This window comes from Ambystoma mexicanum, chromosome 6q (assembly GCF_040938575.1).
Source record: "Ambystoma mexicanum isolate Mex_15411 chromosome 6q, UKY_AmexF1_1, whole genome shotgun sequence".
In the NCBI taxonomy this organism is placed as follows: domain Eukaryota; kingdom Metazoa; phylum Chordata; class Amphibia; order Caudata; family Ambystomatidae; genus Ambystoma; species Ambystoma mexicanum.
Genome location: NC_090937.1, coordinates 1,459,663,888 through 1,459,688,608, shown reverse-complemented (window position 1 = coordinate 1,459,688,608; position 24,721 = coordinate 1,459,663,888).

Sequence of the window (24,721 nt, the reverse complement as noted above, 5' to 3'; positions counted from 1 at the left end):
GGGGCTAATTGTGTGGGGGGTTAAGTCCAGTCTACCCCCTGGCACCTGGATCTGAGCTCACATGCTGCTAAGTGAACTGAATGTTCCGGAAGGGCACGGGCGTGCCAATCAATTGTAGAGGGTCATATAACGAAGAGACTTATAGTTTGAGAACCAATAGAGAACTGTGTTTCTAATAACTAATGAAGATGATTTGCACTAGGCGTGGGCATGCATTGTTTACCTGACTGTAAAGACCCAATCACAATCCAAGTCTCTATAGAAAGTATACTTAGATGTTCCCACAATCCCCTGTAGGTTCTTCTTATTTGCCACGTAGTATGACATCATGTATGTGTTTTTGTTAAATAAGTACTGTTTTTATGAAATACTTTGAGATAATGCTGTGTGACGTCCGTTGATGTCCGTTGTAACTCCCTGAGTCAGTCTGATTATTAGAGTACAGAGTTTTTCTCTTCCCATCCACCTGCATGAAATGCTGCCTAAGTTAAGGCCCATATGGTCAATCCCTTGTTCTCCTTTCAACTTATTGGCAAACACGAGTTATGTATCACAACTTCATAATTTTACTAGCAACTGTCAGACTAATCATGTTTTCTGTTTCTGCTAATCATGGAGTATTAGATAAGCTGACCACCCAATCATGTGGCAACTTTCTGCCATTTCCATAAAAAGCACAACAGTTATGAATATGTAAGTTATTAAGCATATCCCTAATTTCAATTTCCACCTGCTCACTAACTCTCAAATTTGGAACATGTTCTGACCCGCCAGAAACCTAGTTTAACTGGCCCTTACAGTTCCCAGAGTCACAGGAAGATGAATTTTATATGCCCAAAAATCACCTGGAAATTACATGAAATGTGTAGATAGATGAAATCCATCCGCCTAATGATGGCTGAGAAAAAGGCCTAAATGATTATAGTCCTTTTAAATAAATTGTGAATGTTAATGTGGGACAAATGGTCCTGCACCTGCTTCTGGTAATTCTTTCACTGGGTCAGCCTATACCTTTCAGTCTCCTTTGTGATGGAGCCTGCTCTTTGAAGTGTGTTCCCCCATTTTCAAACATGTTAGTTGTGCTCCAGCCAAGCATGACTTTTCTTGAAGTCCCTGCTTTCAGAGACAGCAGGTCTGAAGAACACGGAATTTCGACACGTGTAGCGGGACACTTTTATTGCAGTTGGTCATTAGATGGACATCCAGGCTGGGAGTGGGGGTTTCCTTGGGAAGATTTGCCCACAGCCAGCAAAAGGGTCTGCCTTGGGCTGACATTTTTTAATGAAGACAAAGTGGCTCTTCAAATATCACTGGAGTCTTGTGGTGAAATATAGTATACATTGCTTTTGGTCAACCCCCACATTATCTTTTGTTTTCCTGAACTTTTTCTGTGAGCAGTGATATTTTTTTCACTTTTACTTTTTTTTTAAACCGGTTTTATTTGCACACACATGTGCAGGCTGTGTTTTTTTTCAATGTCTAAAAATCCTGTTTTCCATGTGACAGGTATTTATGATTCCTCCTTCTTTTGTAAATTAAACTGCTGCTTATCCATTGGTAATTACAGGAAGGCCCCTTGGCACATGGCTCTTTTAATTTTACTTAAAAAACAAATGCTAGGCCATTTTTGTTTCAGTGTTTACAATCCTGCCATTTGTGTTCAAGGGGCTTCTGTTTGAGGCCTTTAAATGTACCTCACATGCCCCCCCCCTGTTCTTCCATGACTCTTTGTTGGGGAAGAGCAGGGCAAAGTGGGATTTCATTAGGCATAATTTCCTTCATCAGGGAGTGGGCACTCCAGTCTCCCGTTCCATCTCTGAGTTGGGGGTATGGTTTGCACCCCTCTTTCTTCCTTCTTTTGATATGATATGATATGATATGATAGTTTTTTTATATTGCGCCTATACACAATGTGTTTCAAAGCACGTCAAGGCAAGGGAGGGATCAAGGGGAAATACAATGACATTCTTACAGGCCATGAACAGTAAGGATGTGAAATTAACTATCGTACTCGGCCTGACGACATTTCAGATAGTGCAAGAGCTAAGACATAGATAAGGAAGGGAGGGGGAGAGTGGGAAGGAAATGGAAACAGACAGGCGACTATCGTACTAGGCCTGACGACATTTCTGGTAGAGCCAAAGAAAAACAAAAGGTGAGGGAGAGGGGTGCAGAAAGGGAGGGAAGGAACAAAACAAGCGACTATCGTACTAGGACTGATGACATTTCAGATAGTGCTGGAGGGGGGATCAGGTTAGGGGGGAGGAGACAGACAAGAATGCTATCATACTAGGCCCAGGGACAATTCTGATAGAGTAAGTGCATAGAAGAAAGTAAGGGGAGGTGGGGAGGAGATATGAAAGGGGAGAAAGGGAGAGGAGGCGAGAACAGAGAGTAAGCTCTCAAAAACAGTGGAGAAGCAAGAGGGGAGAGCGGATAAAATTGCAGAAGTCAGTAGTAACACATAATTTTGCAAGCCTGGATACAAGATGAAGATGGGAACAGCATGATTCAGGGCCACCATGAGAAAGGGTGACGCACCGTGAATCAATGAAGTCCATAAAGTCAAATCCAGCATTGGCCACAAGACGGTGATAGTGAAACCAAAATGTATCAGGACAGGCTCCTGCAGGAGTAGGCTGGAGAAGGGGGTAGAAGAGGGCACTCCAGCCTCCCCTTCCATCTTTGGGTTGGAGAGCGTGGCATGGCACCCCCTTTCTTCCTTCCTTTTCAGGTCCCTGTGGTTCTCACCGGACTCCACTCTCATCTCCATGCTGGAAGTTAAGGAGGTTCATTCTCTAATAAAAGATAGAAAAAGAGGTTCAGTACTTTTTACACACATGTTTCCCCAGATTGATTTACATGAAATGTACAACAACAACAACATACAGTTATAACATGACATTCCATTTTCACAAAACACATTTTATTTATTTTCTTCATTTGTACAATAACACCAAGTAAATTATATATATATAGTTCCCTTCCATTTTTCATCCTTCCTTTTCAATCTTCAGATGCTTCCTCTGCTTGACTTTCATTTGGCTCTTCAATCAGTCATAAAGCATGTCTGGGGTGTGCATCTTGTAAGCAACAGGTGATATTTAATCTACAATTGCAAAGGCGCCTCGCCACGATGGGAGGAATATCCGCACCTTGGCCTTGTACACCTGGTCACCTTTTTCATATTCTTTCTTGGTGGTCTTTAGATCATAGTAGGACTTCATTCCTGCAGCCAACTTTTCTAAATAGTGCTGAGCATAGGCAAAAGCATGCTGGAGGTTCTTCCTTAAATGTTCAATGTACTCATGAGTAGTGGACACATTTATCACTGTTGCTCCTGAGTCCTATAAAGCAGATGTTGTGGTAACATCATTTTTTGTCCGGTCATGAGCACAAATGGAGACTTCTTTGTTGCAGAAGATGGTGTAGACCGACTAGCCATCAGGACAAGCAGCAATCATATGTCCCAACTGGGTCCAGAATCTGCCACAAACTTCTTTTAGATACTCACAACTGTTTTGTTGTATCTCTCTACCCCTCCCCCCACTTGAGGCCAGGTGGTAGGTAATGTGGAGGTCCTTTTTACCCTTAGAATCTCCCACATCTTTGCCATCACCTCGCTGGTAAAATGGCTTCCTCAGTCCAACTCAATCCTTTGCGGGATGCCGAAAGAGAGAAGATGCAGTTGATCAGCCGCTGTCTCTGCCTTACAATTGGGGGCTGGAAGACATTCTACCCACTTTGTGAACAAGCATGTCGCAGTCAACATGTACTTGTTTCCCATAGAGGAGCGAATCACTGGCACGATGAAATCGACTTGCAAAACTGACCATTTTTGTAGGTGAGCTCTGTGTGTGAGTGAACTGGGTTGGAATTGAGCACACACAAGACATCCCTTTCGGTATGTGTCAAGGTCCTGGCCCATGTGTGGCCAGTAAGCAACTTCGCACAAGATTTCCAATGTTGTATGGCACCCCCTATGACCGGCAGTGGCCGTGTCATGGGTGTGGTTCAACATCAGGCTTCGGAATTAGGTAGGTACCCACCACTGGTCACAGCCAAATAGGGCTCTCCTTACTAACAAACAATTTTGGATCCAGAACATCTTGGAAAACTTCATCAACATGCAAATATCCTCTTTACCGGCATAATCCGACTCTGTTAGAGGAAAGCTTCTGTGATTTTCAAAGTGTCGATTAAATGTTCCAATGAGCGGGTGCTCTTTCGGTGCAGTGATCAAATGTGAATCTGGGGTATCTTTACTCCAATGGGCTGTTGAGAGTTCGCTGTTAGCCCAGGTTTGTGATCTGGTGACAGCTGCCATTTGGATTTTACCCAGGAGGGATTCCATTTCTATGAAATCCCCCTGTAGAGCTCTGGTTTTAGCCAGCTTGTTAGCCAGGTCATTCCCAGTCTTATCTGTCCCCTCTATCTTGGAATGACCTCTTATCTCCCTCCAATAGACGGTCACTTCATTGGAGGTCACCAGGTGTCTATTGATTGGATCAGTTTGGCATGCTTTAGGGGTTTGTTGTGGCACAAAGCATGCCTCGATTCTTCCAGTTAATCAGGTGCTCCACAACCCATTCCTGACATAATCAGAGTCAGTGATTATGACCAGTTCATCGAGTTGGTGGTGCACTGCACTGAGCATTGGCTTGATAAATAGCAATCAACACTGCAACCTGACTACTTTGGGGTCCTATTCTATAACCAGCAGAGGGTACCAGGGTATCATTCACCCAGGCATTCCCAATGCCAGCCACCAGTTCTTTTTCTATGTTGTAATCAACATGGTAGGAGCACCCATCCACATCAACTGTGGGTATCCCCTGACACAGGTCTTCTTCATAGACCTTGTGTGGGGCAGTTAAGTATACCTCAATGTTGTTGTTGGTCATTAGACCTTTGTCCTGTTTCTTGAGCACAATCATGCAAGTCCGCCAACCCTTGCGCTAGGGGAATCTTTTTGTTTTGGACATATCTGATGTCCACAGGAAAGTCTTGCATGGACAGAATCCAGGAAGTCATTCTGGAATTACTAACATTACCTGCCTGGATTCTGTCACTTTGTAGATTTTCCAAGGGTTGGTGAGGAGTCTCGACAATTATGTGCTCCCCCTGTATGAATGGGTGGTAGTTTTTCAGTGCCCACACCATTGCCAGGAGTTCCTTCCACAGAGGACAAAGTCTTGCAACTGAAATCCTTATTTATTTTTGTCTAAAAGTTATTTTATTCTGAACGATGTACCCCTCATATCACGCCCCTCTCCTGGAACCCCCCCCCCCCCTCCGGTCACACTGGACCAGGAATCAGGCTGGTTTACAAAGTTAAAATATTTATTTATGTAATTACAAATTAATCACACTATGTTTAATGGGTATACAATAATCACCAATGGGGTGATGTAACACTAAGCAATCTCTTTAATGCTCAAGGATAAATAGTGAGAAAAACAATTCAGCACAGAAATAATACTTTTGTGTGTGTGTTCAGAACAGATAGCAGTGTGGTTGCTAGTTCCCCCTGCACGCCCCTGAACCCCCCAACAGGCAATGTAAAGGGATAGGAGGAGAGAGCAGGTATTCAGGAATGGCAGAATTCAAACAAAATAACAATCCCACTTTCCCCCCAGCAAACACAAGAGAGAAACGGAAATGATTGGAAAGCTGTCAAAATGGTTTTTAAAGTTATCTTGAGAATGGATTGGATAAAACACTAAATATGGGCTAAATTGGTGAAATTGTTTAAATTATTATGGGAGACGCTTTGGATAGTTGCACATAAACACTAGCAATGGTTTAATACTAAGAAATAATGTGAAATCTTAAAATTGAGGTCGGGAGCAATCAAAAGCTGTTTTACACGTGTCAGAAATTCCCTGACGAAAATTTGCAGCACACTCTTCCATGCGCGATAATCACGATTACGGGAGAACTATATGGATTTGGAATGCGGTTTTGGATGCAAATCAAAGCTGTGGATGTTAGCTACAAGCAGAAGTTGAAAAACGGAGGAAGTTATGGACATTTTAGTGGAGGTTATTTTTTCCAGATAGGCGCAGGAATGGGAAGCAGAAATGCCCTTTAAAATGACAAAAAGGATTTCTTACACTAGAGGATGACTATGAATAAACGAATACCACACAAGAACACAGCCACTTGATCAGGGCGACTGCTTGCAGTGGAGCTCGCCTACTTCAGATGAGAAAAGATCAGCGCAGAGAAATTCTTAGCAATGCTAACACAGGAGGAAAGATAGAAGGGATAGGATAGATGGTTCAGGCAATTCAAAAATATTTCTACCAATGCAGGTTCTGAAGACAAAGTAGGATGGATTTAAGATAGGGATTGGACGAAGCAAGGTACATAGGCTAGTGACACAGTTCTATTCTATAGCTACTCACTAGATATGTTTTGAACAGAACCGTCAGGATTCTGGTCAGGGATTCTGGTCATGGGTTCTGGTCAGGGATTCTGGTCAGGGATTCGGGTCATGACAGACAGCTGGGCACACCGGATTGGACTGGGTCTGCAATGGCTCTGGTCACAGCTCAGCACAGGACTGGATTGGATCTCTTGGTTCTGATGATAATTATTTTCAGCAGGCAAGCAGTACAGCACAGCCCGGCTGTATTTTTGATTCCCCTTAGGGGTCTGGGGTTGGTTCTGGTTCTGAAAATGTAAGGCCTAGCTGAGAATGTTTCAGCTAAGTAATGGGCCTTTCTGCTTTGCCATGTTTCTGGAGTCTGGAGCAAGTAAGATGGATTATTCTGCTGTAGGGTGCTCTGCCAGCAATCAGTTAGTGGGTGAATCTGTCTCCTTTCTGAGTGCTGAGCTGTCTCTATTTATGCTTATGTTAAAGGGGTGTGTGTGCTGGTTTATCCTAAGCATGCCCCTTTGCCAGGGATTGGTCAGAATCTCCTCTCTACCTTGAAAGGAGGAGGACAAACAGTGTGTCATCTTTGTGATGTGAGTTTATGAGGCCTAGAGTCCACCCCTAGCCTCTTGAACACAAAATCTACTCTTGGTACAATACATATTTCCATATGTGCAACCTCTATAACAATCATATATACAGATTACATATTTTGTGTAGCAGCTACTCCTCCAAACGCCGTAGCTGTAGTATCTTGTGTCTGCTTTTGACAGTGTGTTGCCCTTTTCATCCAGTACACAATGTCCAATTGAGGAGCAAATTTCTACAAATGTGCGCATTGAACATGGGCTTAAGTGTATGAAGTTTCATGCTTCTATCAAAAATACATTTTGTGTAATATCACATTTTCCGCCGTTTTTTCCTAGAACATGTCACAGAGTTATGACGCCTTTTTAAATGTGCAATATTTAAATTAACAAAGCTGTTATTTTTGTGTTTTTAACAATTTTACACAGTAAGTTGTCAGTCTTTTTAAAATGTGTCTTTGGTCCTTGTTAAGCAACAAATGGTGGTTTGTCTCTGTCTCCTTCTATCTCCCTGCAGTTCAGAAGCAGTCTCCTTCCAGTTCCTCCTGGGCCCATGCCATTTTATGACCCTTCACACTTGGCAGCTCCTGTAGCTGGAGGATGTCCATTGTCTCCTTCCCCCTACAGACCAAGTTCTTCTCCCACCATATAATCATCACTTAGGTGTGATTTCCAGGTGGAGGGAAGTAGAAGGGGGAGGCCTTGCCTCTGTGGGGGAAGCTGTTATACTGGTTTTGTTGCTTTTAGCCAGGCTTAAATTCAAATGTTATTCTGTTGTATTTTCCCTTTTCATAAAACAAACTTGTAATTTCAAACGAGCAGCTAGAACACTTATTCCTGATTCTAAACCATGGGATTAAACAGTTACAACATAGGTTACTCTCAGTAACAGGCCACTTAGTTTTCAACCATTTGATTTCAGTTTGTACAAGTTTAAAATTTACCATGCAGGCTTCTGACAGCTGTCATTCAGGAGGCCGAGGATACTGCACCCAGATTTTGACAGATTCCACAGACAGGCAACTTTTGCTGTGGATGTTTCTTTGACAAATTCAGCCTTCATGACATTGTAAGTTCACAATGATTTCTTGAAATAAGTGAATTGTAGCACCCAGAAAGAATATTGGATGTTTGAAAAACTAAATGTTGATGTTTGCTGAAAAACTACTCCCCCTCATCCTCCCCACCCTTAACAACGCCACTGGCTCCTGCTCGGACCCTACCATCCTAGCCAATATCTACAACCAGTCAGTTCTTACAGCCATAAACTCTATCGCCTCACTCAGACTTAGAAGACCCAAACAACATGCGCACCTTAACTCATGGTTCACACCACAACTTAGAGTGCTACGCAAAGAGAAACGCAGTGCAGAGGCACGATGGAAAAGTCACCCTTCTGACACCCACAAGGACAGTCTCCTATTATCCACCCTTAACTATAAAGAAGCTCTAGCCCAGGCCAAAAAAGATTCATACAACAACCGCATCACGTCAGCACAATCAAATACGAAGGAATTATTCAAAATTATCAAGGAACTTGAGACACCTGCAGCCCCCCCTGATTCCTGTCATAAAGACAGTAACTGGTGCATGAATATTCAGACAGCACTCCTAGGCACAATTGCCACCCTCCAAACCAAAATCAAAGATAAACAAAAGTCCTTACAGTCTAATCTGCCATTGCCCACCTCCTCACCTAGCACCCAACACCAAGCCAACCCGGCCGTTAAACCATTCGCCTTCTCCCCTTTTACCATCCTTGAAGTAGAAGGTATCATAAACAACCTCAAACCATCTAACTGCCAAGGTGACCCTTGCCCGGCGCCCATCATTAAGAAAGCCTCTCACCACCTTGCCCCCTTCATCACATCCTTTATAAATGCCTCCTTCAAATCGGGTACAGCCCCTGACAACCTCAAGGAAGCGTGGGTAATCACACTACTCAAAAAACCAACCCTGGACCCCAACATCCCCACTAACGTCAGACCAATCACTACGGTCCCGTTCCTGCTTAAGATTCTTGATCGTGCAGCTTACCTGCAGATCCAAGATTACCTTGAGTCCAACAAACTCTTGGGGTTAAGACAATCAGGCTTCCGTCCCAAACACAGCACCAAATCTGCCCTGATTGATCTGAAAACCCACATGGAGACATTAAAAGACAATGGGAAGCTAGAGCTACTCTTTCTACTCGACCTCTCAGCGGCATTCGACTTGGTCAACCACCAAATACTTTGCCAACATCTCAAATCCGCTGCCTATTTCTCTGACTCTGCCAATGCCTGGATCCACTCGTTCCTCAGTAAGAGATCTATGCGGGTCTTCTCACCCTCAGCATCGGCAGACCCCTCTCCCATTCTCTGCGGCGTCCCTCAAGGCTCTTGTGTATCGCCTACATTGTACAATGTATTCACCAAGCCACTTTTCGATGTGCTTGACTATCTGGGTGTATCCTATACCAACTACGCGGATGACACCCAGATACTCATTCCCATAACTGGTGATTACACAGTCGATACCAAAGCCTTGAATGATGTCTACTTGGTCATCCAGGCCTGGCTGGCGCAACACAAGCTTTGCCTCAACGACGATAAGACGGAGCTCCTATTACTAGGATCCGCCTATCGCCTTAACAAACTTGACCAAACCTATAAGGCTTTCACTATTGACGGCAACGATACCAAAACCTTGGGCGTTTATCTGGACTCCACCCTCTCCCTGAACAGACAGACAAATGCTGTTAGGTCAGCCTCAGCATATACATGCAAACTTATCACCGCCTGCAGACCATTCCTGAACCTTCACAACTGGACTACTTTGGCTAGAACACTTATCATGTCCAAAATAGATTACTGCAGCGCCCTTTACCTAGGGACTAGTCAGTCAAACCTCAATAAACTTCAAACTATTCAGAATAATGCCAAAAGGGCTGCTCTCAACATCCCTAGAAGGTTCCATATCTCCACATTCAGATCTGACTTACGCTGGCTCCCGGTAAAACAAAGAATTGCCCTGAAAACATTAGCTCTGACTCACAAATGCCTGAACAACAATGCCCCTCCTTACCTCTCTTTGCGCCTCTCACTTCACTCCTCTTCCCGCCCTACCAGATCAGCCCAAACCCACAGCCTAACCCTCCCCAGATTTAAACTACAAAAAGCGGGTGGTGTGAGCTTCCCCGTCCTTGCTGCCAAACTGTGGAAAACTCTGCCAACCCACATAAGAATTGAGCCTTCGTTCCTAACGTTCAAGAACAAGGCCAAAGCTTGGCTGTTCACCAAGATAGCATGAGGTTCCTCACACTAGCCTAGCTCTCTACCTGTAATATTTCCCATCTGAGTACACATGCTACACTGTATCAATCATATCCTGCAAATTCGTTCTTGTATATAACCTGTAAATTTGTATTTGTGTATAACTTGTAAATGTGTTATTCTAGTACACTCTTGTTGTAACCTTTACCTAAGATTATGCGCCCGGTTGCCCATGGGCCTGGTGCGCTTTACAAATAAACTAAACTTCAAACTTCAAACTTGAGGGTGTTTTGTACTGGCATTCTGTAGTTTCAGCAACCAAGAAAAAAGGATTTAAAAGCAAGATTTTGGATTTCCTTCAGCAAAGCACTGCTTTTCCCTCTGTACTCCATTTTCACTTGTTGTGGAGCCCAGTGACATATTTCAGGAGTGAGATCGCTGTTCCACCACTGACAACATATGCAGTAGATTGGGACGCCATCTTTTTGTGTTTAGCACAGCGCGATTTTCAGTGGTTTTGGTGCGCACAAGGGTTTTTGCGGGCATTTTGAGGTTTCTGGCACCATCAGAACACAGTGATGCGGCTTGGCAGAACAAAAGTGGGTTAAGACATCCCACATTAGTAAATCCAAGAAGGCATCTTAATTCTCGCAGAGTGGTATACTTTTAATTTCAATAAGGGAACACACAAAAAGGACAGCTGCCAGTGTTGGTATTAGTACAGTTATTGATTTGTAACCTTGTTGTATTAACATGTAGTCAACAAATTATTAATAACAATAGTATTTGTGTCCATAAAGTATTATACAAACCACTAGAGTGCATTCAATGAGTCATAAATATTAATGTATTACCTTTTTGAGCAAGAACCTTTTGATTATAGCTCAATAAGAAACATAAACATAAATAATGCATTTAAAACTACTTGTGGGTAGTAGACATAATTACAGTACAAGGTTGGGTAAGAATAATAAAAAAGAAGCAAAACAAAATAAAAAGTGAGAATGTTGTGCATACATATCCAAAGCTGTAAGTAGAAGATACAGAAACTAAGAAGCAAAATAAAATATTCTAAACATATAGATTTTCATGAAATATTAATACAGAAATTGATTGATCAAGATTCTCCAAGTGTTCCCTTCATTGCGAAACACTTTCTTGAACTATACAGAGAAAACAACAATTGTGACTGACTAGACAATGTAATCAAATAATTATGCCTGTAGAGGCATGAAATGAAACAATAGTAGTGAATCACACATTTCTCAATTTTATTTCAGCTATTGGAAGCTTAACTGCTTCCACCTACTTTTGAAAGAATGTCCTTGCTATGTTTCAAAAGGAATTTAGACAACCTGAGAAGGGGACACCAATGGGTCTGCCAAATAAGGCTTCCACCTTCTTCGCCTGGGGATTAAGAGTCTCAAGTGTGATCTCGTGCCCTAAGAAGTTCACTCTGGTCTTACACCACTATGCCTTCTGAAATGACGGTTTTGCTCCGGTCTTCTGCAACTGGGTAAGAACATAGCGGATTTCTCCATAGTTGAGCTCTTGATCAAAACATCATCCACATAAGCCAAGTTTCCCGTTTCGCCCAAATCAGGCATGCTCTTATGTAGGAAGATGTTGACCTCATTGACAGAGTTTATCTATCCAAAAGGGGTTTGGGTCTACATGTACTGCTGCAATCCCCGAAGGTAAAGACAAGCTTGTACTGGTCATCCCTACTCACAGGTACTGTACACCTTTGACCCTTGAATCTGGACCAGTCTCTGATTGATGCAGGGAAGGAGAATTCTAGACATATGTACCTGTTTGCTCAACTCCCTCAGGTCTGCACATAGTCTCCATTGGTCATTTGGTTTGAGGATCCCCAGTAACGGGTTGTTGAAGGTACTGTGGATTGGACAAATTATCCCACAGGATTCTATATTCTTAATAATCTCTGTGAGTGACTCCATGGATGCGAGAGGTAACCAGTATTGTTTCACATATATGGGAGCCATCCTGGGGTCTGTGGGAATGGTAATTGGATGAATGGATGTGCATCCACAGTCATATGAGTCCACTGAAAAGATATCTTGGAATTCCAGGAAAACCTGTTTTAGCTTTGGTCTTTGGTCCTGGGTCTCACATGCATCAGCAAGATTTATCTTTTCCTCGAATCTCTACTTGAAACCTGAAAAGACCTCAGGCTAGGAAGTTTCAGCAGCATCCTCCAGTTGGGTGGAGAGATCTCTTTGGATGGTATTGACCTGGCGAGGGGATTCGAGGTAGTGGTCCTTGACTCTGAACACTAGCTTCTCCCTCCTAATGTCACTGGTCACCTCTTGTACCACGCAGGGGCAGCAAGAGTACACCAGGAAATTCCCTCATGCCTAGTAAAAAATCTTTTCTGGAGGAATACCATTGCTGATGTCGAAATAGTTGTTTGGGATTGGTCCCATGATTTCATTACCTAAATCAATGGGATAATGCTAGACATCAAGGGCCATTCCAATATAAGTGTCTGCGCCCAAAGTGATACTTCGATGGTCGCTGTTATCCACCAATATTCAAATTGTGTTGTGGTCTAGGTCTACTAAATGTGTTGGATTTAAATATAAACCTTGTTGTTGGAGATGGGAATTTAGATTTCTATATGTTTCCTGATGTTTGAGGTTCTATCCTCGCTTAATTTAAGAGGAAGAGTAAATTGTTGCACCTTTCCTGAGATGGTAACCTCTTCTCACAATTGAACTTCAACCGCATAAGGCAGCAATTGAGCTGACCGGAATGCTTTTTCAATGTTGTCAAAGCCCACAGGGTTACTCCCCAGTCAGGACCAGGCTTTATTATTAATACGTCCAAATTGATTGCGAATCGGTTGAGAATGTCACTTCCCAGATAAAAGGCGGAATGGACATCTCTCACGACCCAAAGCATACACCTGCTAGGCAGGAGATGTTTGGAATTTGGGGTTTCCAGACCTACTTCCCATTGTCAATCAATTTAAATGTGGGAATGGTCTGATCTTTTGGAGATTCCTGAATAATTCTTCACTGATGAAGCTTCTTCCATTATTCAGGCATACTCTGGCGAGCACTGATTCCTTCCCCCCCCATTGAACTGAAGTGGAAAAACAACTGCTCACCCTTTTTTTGAATGTCCATCAGACTCTGAGTAGATTCTTCCTTCTCTTGTTTCACAGGACTCAAGGTTTCTTCTGATTTTGGACTAGTGTAACGTTTTAGGGTGTTCCCTTAGAGTGTGGATTGCCAAACTGGTAGGAAGGTTGATTTTCAAGAATGGAGAAGGGTTCCCATCAGAAGTCTTTTCTCCTACAGAGATGATAGTGATTTTTGGTGCTTGGTTATTGTTTTTAATGGAACTCTACATTCTCAGAACATTGATCAATTACGTGACAGGTTCCATTCAGGCTTACATAATTGGTACTCATTTTTAATTTGATAGAGAGGTTAGTCTGAGTCCTGTGGGATGTTTTTACCCATGCATCCAAGCCCTACCATAAAACTGTGCAGTACTGGCATGGAAAACATCATGATGGCCAGAACTCCCCAGAGAGTGCACAGGGAAAACATGAAGAATAGGCTGCCACCCATTTTTGCCTATGTTGTGAGCACAGGAGGGCACTGCCTAAAACCACCATTGGGCTACACACACAGTAGCCTGAAACCATTGGGAATGGAAATGCTGATTGCCAAAAAGCAACTCAGAACTGTGGGGAATTCATGTTCTTAATCCCAAAAATGGTTGCATTACCAGTACTCACCACTATCAGAAAGCCGGCGTTTTAAAACCACCAGACTTTTGTGTAAAACTGAACAAATGAAACAAAACCAGACCAAGGAAAGACTTGCTAAGAGGTGGATACAATGTAAAACTATATTCTGAAATGACTTGAAGGAAGTAATTATTTAATGTATAGGTAAAAATTGTCAGTTTGATTTGAATGTAGAAAACTGGGAACAAAAAGTGACATTTAGCTGAAACCTGGCTTAATGAAACTGGATTCTGCCTGACAACTACCCCCGACAGGAGTTGAAACTGGATCAACAGCCACTCTTCCCAGGCCTAGCTGCATCCTGCTGCCCCTTGCCAAAAGGAATTGACACCCTCAGATTAGATTAGGGGTGGAGCACCTGGGAACTGGAAGGGACAGAACAATGCAACTTCCTTGACTCAGGCAAATGTTATATTGGGGGCGTCGTAAAATAGCTTCCTCTTGGGAGAAACTGGGGGGCAGCTGTGCCTCTGTGAACAAGCTGGCTTGGGGGAAGTGGATAAACCAGTTATTCCACCCTGTAATGTGGGAAGCCACACCCCTTTTTGACCAGTGCATAATTTTAAAAAGATGGATAATTCATAGTACGGACTTGTCAGAATTATATAAGTAATACCATTATTCTTGTGATTTTTTGGTGCACATTTTGAGAGGCGTTAGGACCCTGTGGTGTATTCTGGGGGGTTGCTAGCGGAAAATAGGGTCTCACTCCAAATGTATGCATGTTAAAAATCTGACACTCTATCATCTGTGACCCAGATCCCTGGTGCACATTTGTGTAAAATCTGGAAAGGTTCAGAGGTCGTTATCTGGATGAAAAGGGGAGAATTCTGTCATCAGTGGACACAACATCGTACAAAGACATGGATCGGATGGTTTGGTGCTACAGAAAATATGTTAACTGGACCTATAATATTAGAAAAATGGTACATAGATAAATATGTATTTGGGTCAGAAATAGATTTGTGTGCAATCTGACAAGGGGAGGTTCCTCTGACCATAAAACCTACAGCATCACTCTGACTCACATTTCCTTCCCCCAATCAAGGGAGAGAGGAGGAATTGGCCAATGATAAGTGAGAGGGGCAGGTTTAGTTATGACCAACGCACACACCCACTTTCCAAAACACATAAAAAGAGACTGCTGGGACAGGTAGAGACATTCAATTCCATTTGCTGCGGAGCATGCTGACCGACGACTTCACATCCGGAGATCCAGACTTCAAATCCATCAATCTCCAGAACCTGTAGCAGGAATTAACTCCAGAATTTGTAGCAGAGAGGCCTGAATCCACCAGCTGAATCCTCTTCAGCAGGCCTCAAAACTAACCAAACTATTCAACAGCCGGGCGAGCTGTTTGAATTTTTGCCGAGAATTTTTGCAAGAACCTGTAGCAGTACCCAGAAAGCAGTGTTACATCCAGAATCCAGAGAGGCTAGACCAGCATAGCAGAGCTGACCCAGATCGCTGTGAGCAGAACCGGTGCCTGATTGACCCGCCGAGCAGACAGAACCACAGAACCGTGACAAGGCCTAGTTCAAATTTATATTGTGAGTACCTAGCAGAACTGTGCAGAACCAATCTCTTAGTTAAAATAATTGTCCGCCTCTAACAGGTGGCCTGAATATTCAATAACAGACTCTTATATGGTTACAGAGATTGCATCTCCCCTTCACAATGCATCTAGTCCATAAAAAAAGACATGCCCGATACTTACCATCTGATATTCATTGCAACTGCTGATGTCTTTCTCCAAACTTGTAAAACTAGTTTTTCAGTCACACAGAGTTCAATTGCCCAACTCAGGTTTTTAGCCAGCACAATTCCTAACTTGTCAGAGAACTCTGCGGCAAAAGAGATCTGTATATTCATACTGCACAAAACCTATTTTCCTAGAGAGCCCCATGCATGTGTATGTATGTTCAAGACTATTGCATCCCCTCACACTGATTTTCTCATTTCCAATCTCTTACCTTACATGCACATGTAGAGCTCCCCACTGCCTGATTATTAAGCGTTATATGGCATGACATACCTGTATTGCATTTACATTGTATCAGCAGTTTTGACACTTATCTTGCTGTGCACATGAAATTCGAAAATGTATCAACTAAAACACATACAATGCTAAAAATAACACATATCTCTATCCCATTAGCTACACTAGATTCATACTAAATTGCCACATTATGTCAACATCGCTGTCACCCCAGCCACAATATGGCGTACGTAATCCAAACTTCTCCTTACCTGTGGGACCCTTATCAACCAACCCAACACAACTTTCGATCATTCATATTCGAGATCAAGTTCATGTAGACTGTGTCTATTAAGTACGTTGGAGATCTTACATTATTTTTGCATTCAAATCAATTTAGCAACATAATTCAACCTTAAATATCTTTTGAATATCTATGCTGTTTCATAAAACAAACATGGTAAATCCCAATCAGAGTTAATTCCCTTCTGAATGAGACCGCCCAGTTTATCTATTCAAAACAATCTCTCGATAGTAATGATTTAAGAATTCTTCCTCCTCTCCAGATGGTATTGATTTTTCTAAAATCACTAACATCTAGAATATAGAATGCATGTTTTCTTAGAAGTATGATGCCACGGGTTATTTCACATTTTTAGTACAAACATTCGAATTGTCTTTGCTTTGCAAGAGGTCAAACCTACATACAAATATCTCCATGGGCATCTGATGCCAAAGATCAGATTCAGTGCATTACAAGTAGAAGTATGATTCAGTCTAATGGTTTTCCTGAGTATGGATGTTGAATAATGTTACCTCTTGTCAAATTGTGGGAATGTTGAATCTAATTGCAGGGTAATATCCCTCTATGATCTCCGAAGGGTTCATAACAGTAAAGTTCTTCTTTATACCCATACACGGCTGATGATTATCTAACTACCACAAATAGAGGAGGACCCTAGGGGTCAAAAACACCAAGAAAGGTGGGCAACCAAAGAAAGGGTGTCACTTTTTCAGGATCCAGCAGCGGCTCATCCTCCAACGACAATTCCCAATATAACCAGAGACCATTTCAACGTAATTTTCCCCAACCACCGCCTCATCCATCTTTTTTAGGCAGTGGTGGCCCGGGAGGCAACCTCTGGGGCCCGCCACAATGGGGATCTATCAGAATTTTACCAAAGAAGAGAGAAATGCACTCACCACTCTCGAAAATAATCCAAAGGTTATAATCAAGACTGTGGACAAAGTCATCATGTCTACCCCCCAATATAAACAGATGGTAATGGCACTTTTAAATGACAAGGAAAGATAAAGCACCCTCTGCAAGGATCCTACAAAGGAAATTAAACAGGAGATCTCGGATACAGTAGCATATGTACTACAACGGGATTGGATCACAGAGAAGGAAGCGGACTTCCTCACTAGTTCGCATGGAAGGACTCCATGCTTCTATCCTCTACCTAAGATCCACAGGGACCACCTCAAGCCACCAGGGAGACCTATAGTATCTGGATGTGAATCCATTATTGAACATATATGCAAGTTTGTGGATACCTTCTTCAAACCTTTAAGTGCCCACAAAACCACCTATTTGCGGGACACCACTCACACAATACAAATCTTTGAAGGACTAGACTGTGACACTGAGAAACATCTGCTGGTAACAATGTACACCAAGTTGTTCTACACAAGCAGTCCCCAGAATTCAGCTATTGAATGCACCAGGGAATGGCTCACAATGGATGCCCTACAAACTAGGGTTCCAACCAACTATATATTGGAACTCATGACAAACGCACTGTGCAGGAACTTCTTCATTTTCAACAACCAGAAGTATCTGCAGACAAGTGGTGTGGACATTTTGTAGCGCTCAAGTTTACATCAAAAATGCAAACATTCAAAGTGGGCATGCGACAATGGACTCTTAAAGATCTGACAAACTATAAAACGAATCAAGCAGTATATTGTATACAGTGCCTATATGGGCTTAGATATATAGGACAAACCATGCACATGAATACAAGAATATAAGAACATCGATCTAATATCTGATGCAAAACCATCACAGCACCACAGGTGGACCACTACCTAAAAGCAAACCACACAGCAAATGATATTTTTTGGTGGATCGTGGAAAAGGTAAAAGGAGGACCCAACGTACAAAGCAGTCTTTTGGAAAAGGAATCCCGATGGATATACTGTCTGGACACTTACAATCACAGTCTGAATGAATTATTCTAGCCCATGACATATTGATGAGGCATGTGGGACAAAACAGGACCGTACGTTGGCAGGGCATCACCTGATGGGACCAACAACCGTCTCAGAACCGCTGTGAGACTAGCCGTGGACATCAGCCATGTCTCTCTATCCCCACCTCCAAACCCTTAGACTCAGCAGTTTGTCAGAGCAGCGAAGGTTTAGCAATTACTATGAGCTTCGCGATACTACTTTTTTACAACATTGCCATCATTTGGCATTAATATTCACTGGCTATACACCAGGGGACTAGTTCCCCCTGCGGCTCCCAGGACCGTAAGGAACTGTTCGACATGATCCACAGAGGTCGCGCAAACCCAGACCATAAAGTCAGAGATATTAGAACCTGGGGGTTCACTTATTTGCCAGCCTTTTCCCACACACCAATTTGTTTTTGCTCCACATATGCGATTTACACAGGCGCATAACTGTCTTCTAGTTCTGGTATGGCTCTGAGGCGTTTTCATCACCATGGCAACACAATGGCAGTGGCTGCATATTGCCAACACTAGACCCCGCCGTACCCAGACCTTTATGACGATCATTCCAACAATCGACAAGTCTAGGAGTCGAGGCAAACAATGCGCACACTCCTTGCAACCACCGTTTTTAGATTTACCCATGCAATCTGCACAGACGCACAGTCGCACTGTAGTTCCGACATTCTTCTCAGGCGTCTGCATCTCCATAGCAACACAGTGATGCCAGTTGCGCTTTGTGAGCATCAGTTCCTGCAACGCTGCGGTTACTACTAAGACAACCATCTCAGCACTCCAGAACCCAGGAGTCAAGTGAATATCGGCCAGATCCACACCGGTCCACACGCCAGCCTGGTGACTCAGGAGCCGATCTGCATACAGGTATTTCAGCACGGACAAACACGCCACGCCACGCTCCACAACCAGCATGTAACATGAGACCTACACATTATTCCTCACATTGAAAGGGCGCCCTTCAATTGCCAAACCCCCCCACCTTTCCCATTTACTTCATGATTCTTTCAATTGCCCCATTATTACGGCTACCGTTACCCTCTCAAGTCACACATTGTCCCTCCCTGCTCTGTACAACAGCATACACATTGGTCACAGGCATACCCCATGCTCATGAAACGCTCCGTTTTGTATTTCCTGTTCCGACAGGTACGCTTTTGCGTGGGTCCTATACACCATCTCAAGGCACAGCAACACAGATAGCAGGATCAGCCACAACCAGGCTTTCCCAGGAGGATCTCCCTTTTGCCTCCCCACCTGTGGACATTGCTTCACCATCTGCAATGCCCCTCTCCCATTTGGGGTTTAAGGAACGGGTTGCCTTCACCGGTGGGTAAGTCTCCCACCGGCTATAGGAGGTCATGTACTCATTAACGGTGCCCAGTAATACAAGCACCACTCACACTGCACCGTGTTATAATCACACATTCATATATGTTCTCAAAAGGGTCATCTAACGGGCGTCCTGACGAAGGCGGCATTCAGTGTCTAGCTCCGCCGAAACGTGATACCAACAGGGATTACATGTTCAGAAGCCACCAGCACCAGGCACATGATTGGATGTGACCCCGCCTTACACGTCGGCAGACAACAGACCCTCATAATTTGACCGGCCTTGCAGGCAGATAAAAGACCCACATGACCTTACCTGCCTTAATAGATGGCAGGAGATTATAATGCGATTTAACGCTCAAAACAACTTATTGCAGGACAGCAAGAAGAGTGTCCTTTTGATTATAATGTTATGTTGTTTTGACTAACAGAAGGTATTTGAAATCCAACTGCAACAGTAATGCAGAAGAAATGTTTAGCATGAAGTAATTGTGTTCTTTACCTTAACTTGTTTCTTTCCCTTTTCTTTTTTCACTCTACCTTTCTTGACTGGGGTATTTTATGATTTAAGCCTAATTGCTAAATAGGTACACATTTGTTAACTGCAGGTTATCTGCACATGTTTTAAATTGACCCACAGTCAAAACAGAGTGGAGTTGGTGAGGAGAGTTGTGTCTGCTGGAGTCATGCTCACAGTCTCTCTCCCCTGTCTACTACAGCGTGTGGGAGGGCTTAAAAGCCCATACCCAGAGCGGAGCGGTGAGCGGAGTTGGTGAGGAGAGTTGAGTCTGCTGGAGTCGTGCTCGCAGTCTCTCTCCCCTGTCTACTACAGCATGTGGGAGGGCTTAAAAACCCATACCCAGAGCGGAGTTGGTGAGGAGAGTTGAGTCTGCTGGAGTCGTGCTCGCAGTCTCTCTCCCCTGTCTACTACAGCGTGTGGGAGGGCTTAAAACCCATACCCAGAGTGGAGCGGTGAGCGGAGTTGGTGAGGAGAGTTGAGTCTGCTGGAGTCCGCGGGAGTCCGCAGGAGCAGAGGGAGAATGGACTCAACTCAGAAATATGAGAAAACTCCACCGCACTTAGGGCGAAAAAACGCCAGAAATGAAAGACTGGAAGAGTCGGTAGCAGATTCAGACGCTGACCACAGCAGGCGTCGTCTAAGGAGCGTTAAATCACCAGTCAAGAGACTGAAAACAAAGACGTCCACCAGCGAAGAATGTGCCCATGAAGTGAATAAAGAGCCTCAAGCTCTTAGAACTCGTAGGAAGAGCACGAACAGCAAGCTCAGGGAAGAGGCATGTAAGACGGCAGCCCCCCCAGGGCAAATACAAGCGGAAGCCACCCAAGTTGCACTAGAAATACAAGAGCATCAAGTAGACCAAAGCGGTGGGAAAAAAAAGGACTTACCAGGACCCGAGGTGAGCAGCGCCCCGCACACCGCCGATAAAGCGAGTGGGTTTCCGGCAATGGCAGCCGAAGGGAAGCCACTGACGGACCCTCAGTGGGCGCACTGCAGTGCCGAGGACCGGGAGGAGACGAGTGCATCGGAGCAGTTGGAGAGCCGCGGTGGAGGAACTGCAGGCTTGCCTGGCCCAGGGCAGGCTGGGAGGAGTCCAACGCGGACGGAGAGCGAGGAGGGGCGTGGCCGCGAGAAATGCTGAGGGCTGACAGGCAGCCCCGAAAAGCAAAACGAAGCGGTGTCGACAGCGGAACTCACAAATAGCCTGATATTGGAGCAGGAAAGGGCCGCCGCGGAGAGGGACAAAGTATTCCAAGAAAGGGACGGCGGAAACGATCCCGAACATCTACAAAGGAAGAATTCTGAAATGGTTGCAAGAGCAATTGTCCACATGGATCCAGTGTCCGCAAAATCTGCTGTGGAGCCAGGCAGAAATGAAAGTGCCATAGAAAAAGACAAAGGTCTTAAGGAGAAAAACCAGGAGACAATCAATAACCCCAACAGACACGATACTAAAGAGAGCGGAATAAATGAAAGTACGAGAGAAAGTGAAATTGTAACATCAGATTCGGACTCGGAATCGGAGAGAAAGGTGCCAGCACTAAAACAGAAAAAAAGGAAAACTGCTAACAAAAAAACAACAGAAAGAAAAAACAAAGAAAAGATCAGTATAACGAAAACATCAAAGAATACCCAAGAAAAAGGTTGTATGCAACTAGGAAAAGCGAAAATGGTAGGAGAAAACAGAAAAACGAAACCACAAAAAAATGAAGGAACACAAAAAGGGCCGCCGTCACCATCTTTGTCAGGCACATTGAAAGCATTCTTTTTCAACCAACAGAAGCGCAGACTCGGAAAACGAACTGTCGGACGCTGAAATGTTAGAAGCGGTCGAGGAGAATTCTGCAGTGAACAGACAACAGACCTCCGGAATAAATGTGGTGCAAGAAGGCCCTTCTGCCGTAGTTCTGTCACAGCTCCTATTGGAAAAAAGAAATGCGGCTAAAGCAATCCGGCGCCAAATAGAGGAAAGAGAAGAAAGTCGGAGGATAAGCACTTTGAAAGAACATCAGGAGGCGGCCCCAGAAGGGGGTGAGAATACATTAAGAACCGATGATGAACATCTAAAACAGGAGCTGGCCCGAGAGAGGCACCGACAGAATCAGACGAAGCCGATAACCAACCTGCATCCGAAAACCTCGGATGAAGGCCCCGATCGGCAAAAACAGATGATGCAACCAAAAGATTCCCGGCAAAATGCCTCTCGTCAAGACTGGACATCTGAATTCAGGCCAGCTATTATGCACCCCTGGACGGCTTTATAGTAGAAATATCACTGGCAAGAAAGGGCATGCTAGGCCGCCCGTCCTCAGGCTTGTTGACAGCAACAAAAATGGGAGTAGGCTTGGCAACACTGACAAAGCTACACGAATCCTACGAGATGTTAGTCACGCTGACCGCATCGACCGACCAATCAGAATTGAAGACGAAGGTGTATAATAACGAAATCATCATAATAAATTCATACTGAAATTCGCACAAAATAACAATCAAAACTTACTGCGCAAAAATGGCGGAAGTAATAGACTCACTCGCCACAGAGTATGAGAACGCTGACATCATTGTGTGCAGAGATTTAAATGCGGATTGTAGTGAGGGGAACAAAGAACGAAGTTGGAAAAGTCTCAAGGTGCGACCCGTGAGAGAGGTATCGCATGGGGGGCTTTGACCAAACCAAGAAACCTTCACAATATTGCAGCACTATTCCCGAAGCAAAAGAGCATTCCAACTTGGGAGAACTTGAACTGCAAAGCAACCTTGGATTATATTTTTGTGTCAACTGAATTCTTACCCATGATTCAGGAGTACAAAGTCCATAGAACCATGCACAGCGACCATAATCTCCTGACATGCAAATGGCGAGGAATACAAATACAGAACCGCACATACAAGCATAACCTTGAAGTAAACAATCAACAATCGAGAGTCCGCCTGTCGGAAGAAGATGTTAAAAGGATAACAGCAAAATACATACTTCCAGACGCAGCAAAGTTACAAGCGCCTGTAAACCGACCAAATTACTTACCGTTATTAGTGCCATACAGAAAACCAGCTGGTAGTCAGCCAAGGAAAAAGCCAAGTTCAACTCATGCCTATGATAAACTGATGGTTGAAAAAAGAAATGTTATGAGGGGATTAAGAAAAATCGCAAAAAAAAGAGATCATCAGGAAGCCTGGGAAAAATGGTGTATAGCGGCTAAGAGGTATAAACAGTGGATAAAGCAACATAGACTACGGTTGTACCAACAAGATGCCGAAAGCATGTTGAAAAGCCTCAGCTTAAAGAAATCAAGCGACTTTTGGACAATAATCAAAGCAGCAAACCCGTCCAAACCACCAGAATTGGTAAACGCGGTTTCTGAGACAAGTTGGAAAACATACCTAACGGCCCAATTTGAGCTCCCCAAAACACAAGGAATCAAAGAAAAAGTTGAACCGACAGCCTCTTGGGTGGACGTGGCTAAGGTCGCCGAGATTGAAAGGACCATCAAAAATTTTAAATCATCGAAGGCCTCCGGTCCTGATGGCCAGACGAATGTGGATCTGAAGCAGTCACTGAACGCTTGGGCAGTGATAATAAGCAAAATCTTCACACACTGAGCCCAAACAAAAATGGTCCCAGAAACAAGGCTAAAGGCCATAATTGTGCCGGTTTATAAAAAAGGTGGAAGAGACGATCCGGAAAGTTATAGGCCCATAACCTTGTTAGATATTGTGGGCAAAATCTACGCAACGCAGCTGCAGGACCACTTTAGAATTTGGGCAAAAAGCACACCCTGCTTCGACACCTTCCAGACAGGATTTCAGAAAAATAGAAGCACGACAATAAATATTCTGATGCTACACATTCTGAAAGCGAAAGTAAGAGAAGGAGCTCCTAGAGTCTACCTGGCCTTTGAAGACTTATCGAAAGCATTCGATAAAATAGACCAAGAAAAACTATGGTCAAAATTGAACAATTGGAAATGCCCAATGTCCATCATGGGCCCGATAAAAGCGTTACACGACAACACAAAGATCAGAGTGAAATTGAGCAAACAAGGCATCTTGTCGGAAGAGATTGCAGTTCAGCGAGGTGTTAAACAGGGCTGTCCATTAGCCGTGTTCATCGCCTTTCTGGGGGACTATCAGAACGAGGAGGAAAAAATAAGAGCTTTCCCACCAAAAATTGGCAACAGTACCATCCCGCGACTGCTATATGCAGACGATGCCATCATCATCGACCAAACCCCTATTGGACTGCAACGAAAACTGAATAACCTGGCAAGCTACATGACAACAAATAATTTGGAAATCAACGCAACAAAAACTAAAGTGCTGGTTTTTGAAAAAAACTTAAAGAAAAGGTCGAAGCAGCAGAATTGGCACTTGGAGGATTCAAAGCTGGAAGTAGTCGACAAGTTTAAGTATCTAGGGGTGACCATGGATGGATCATCTGTTGACAAAGCAATGCAAGACCAGCTATGGGACAAAGTTAAAAGACTTACAGCTCAAACAAGACTGGTCGACAAAAAATTTGGGAAATTTTCCATTGTCCCAGCGATAAAGTTTTACAAGGCAAAGGTAGTTCCATCTATAATTTATGGTATGGAAGCCTCCTTCAACATACCGAACTCAATATGGCAAAA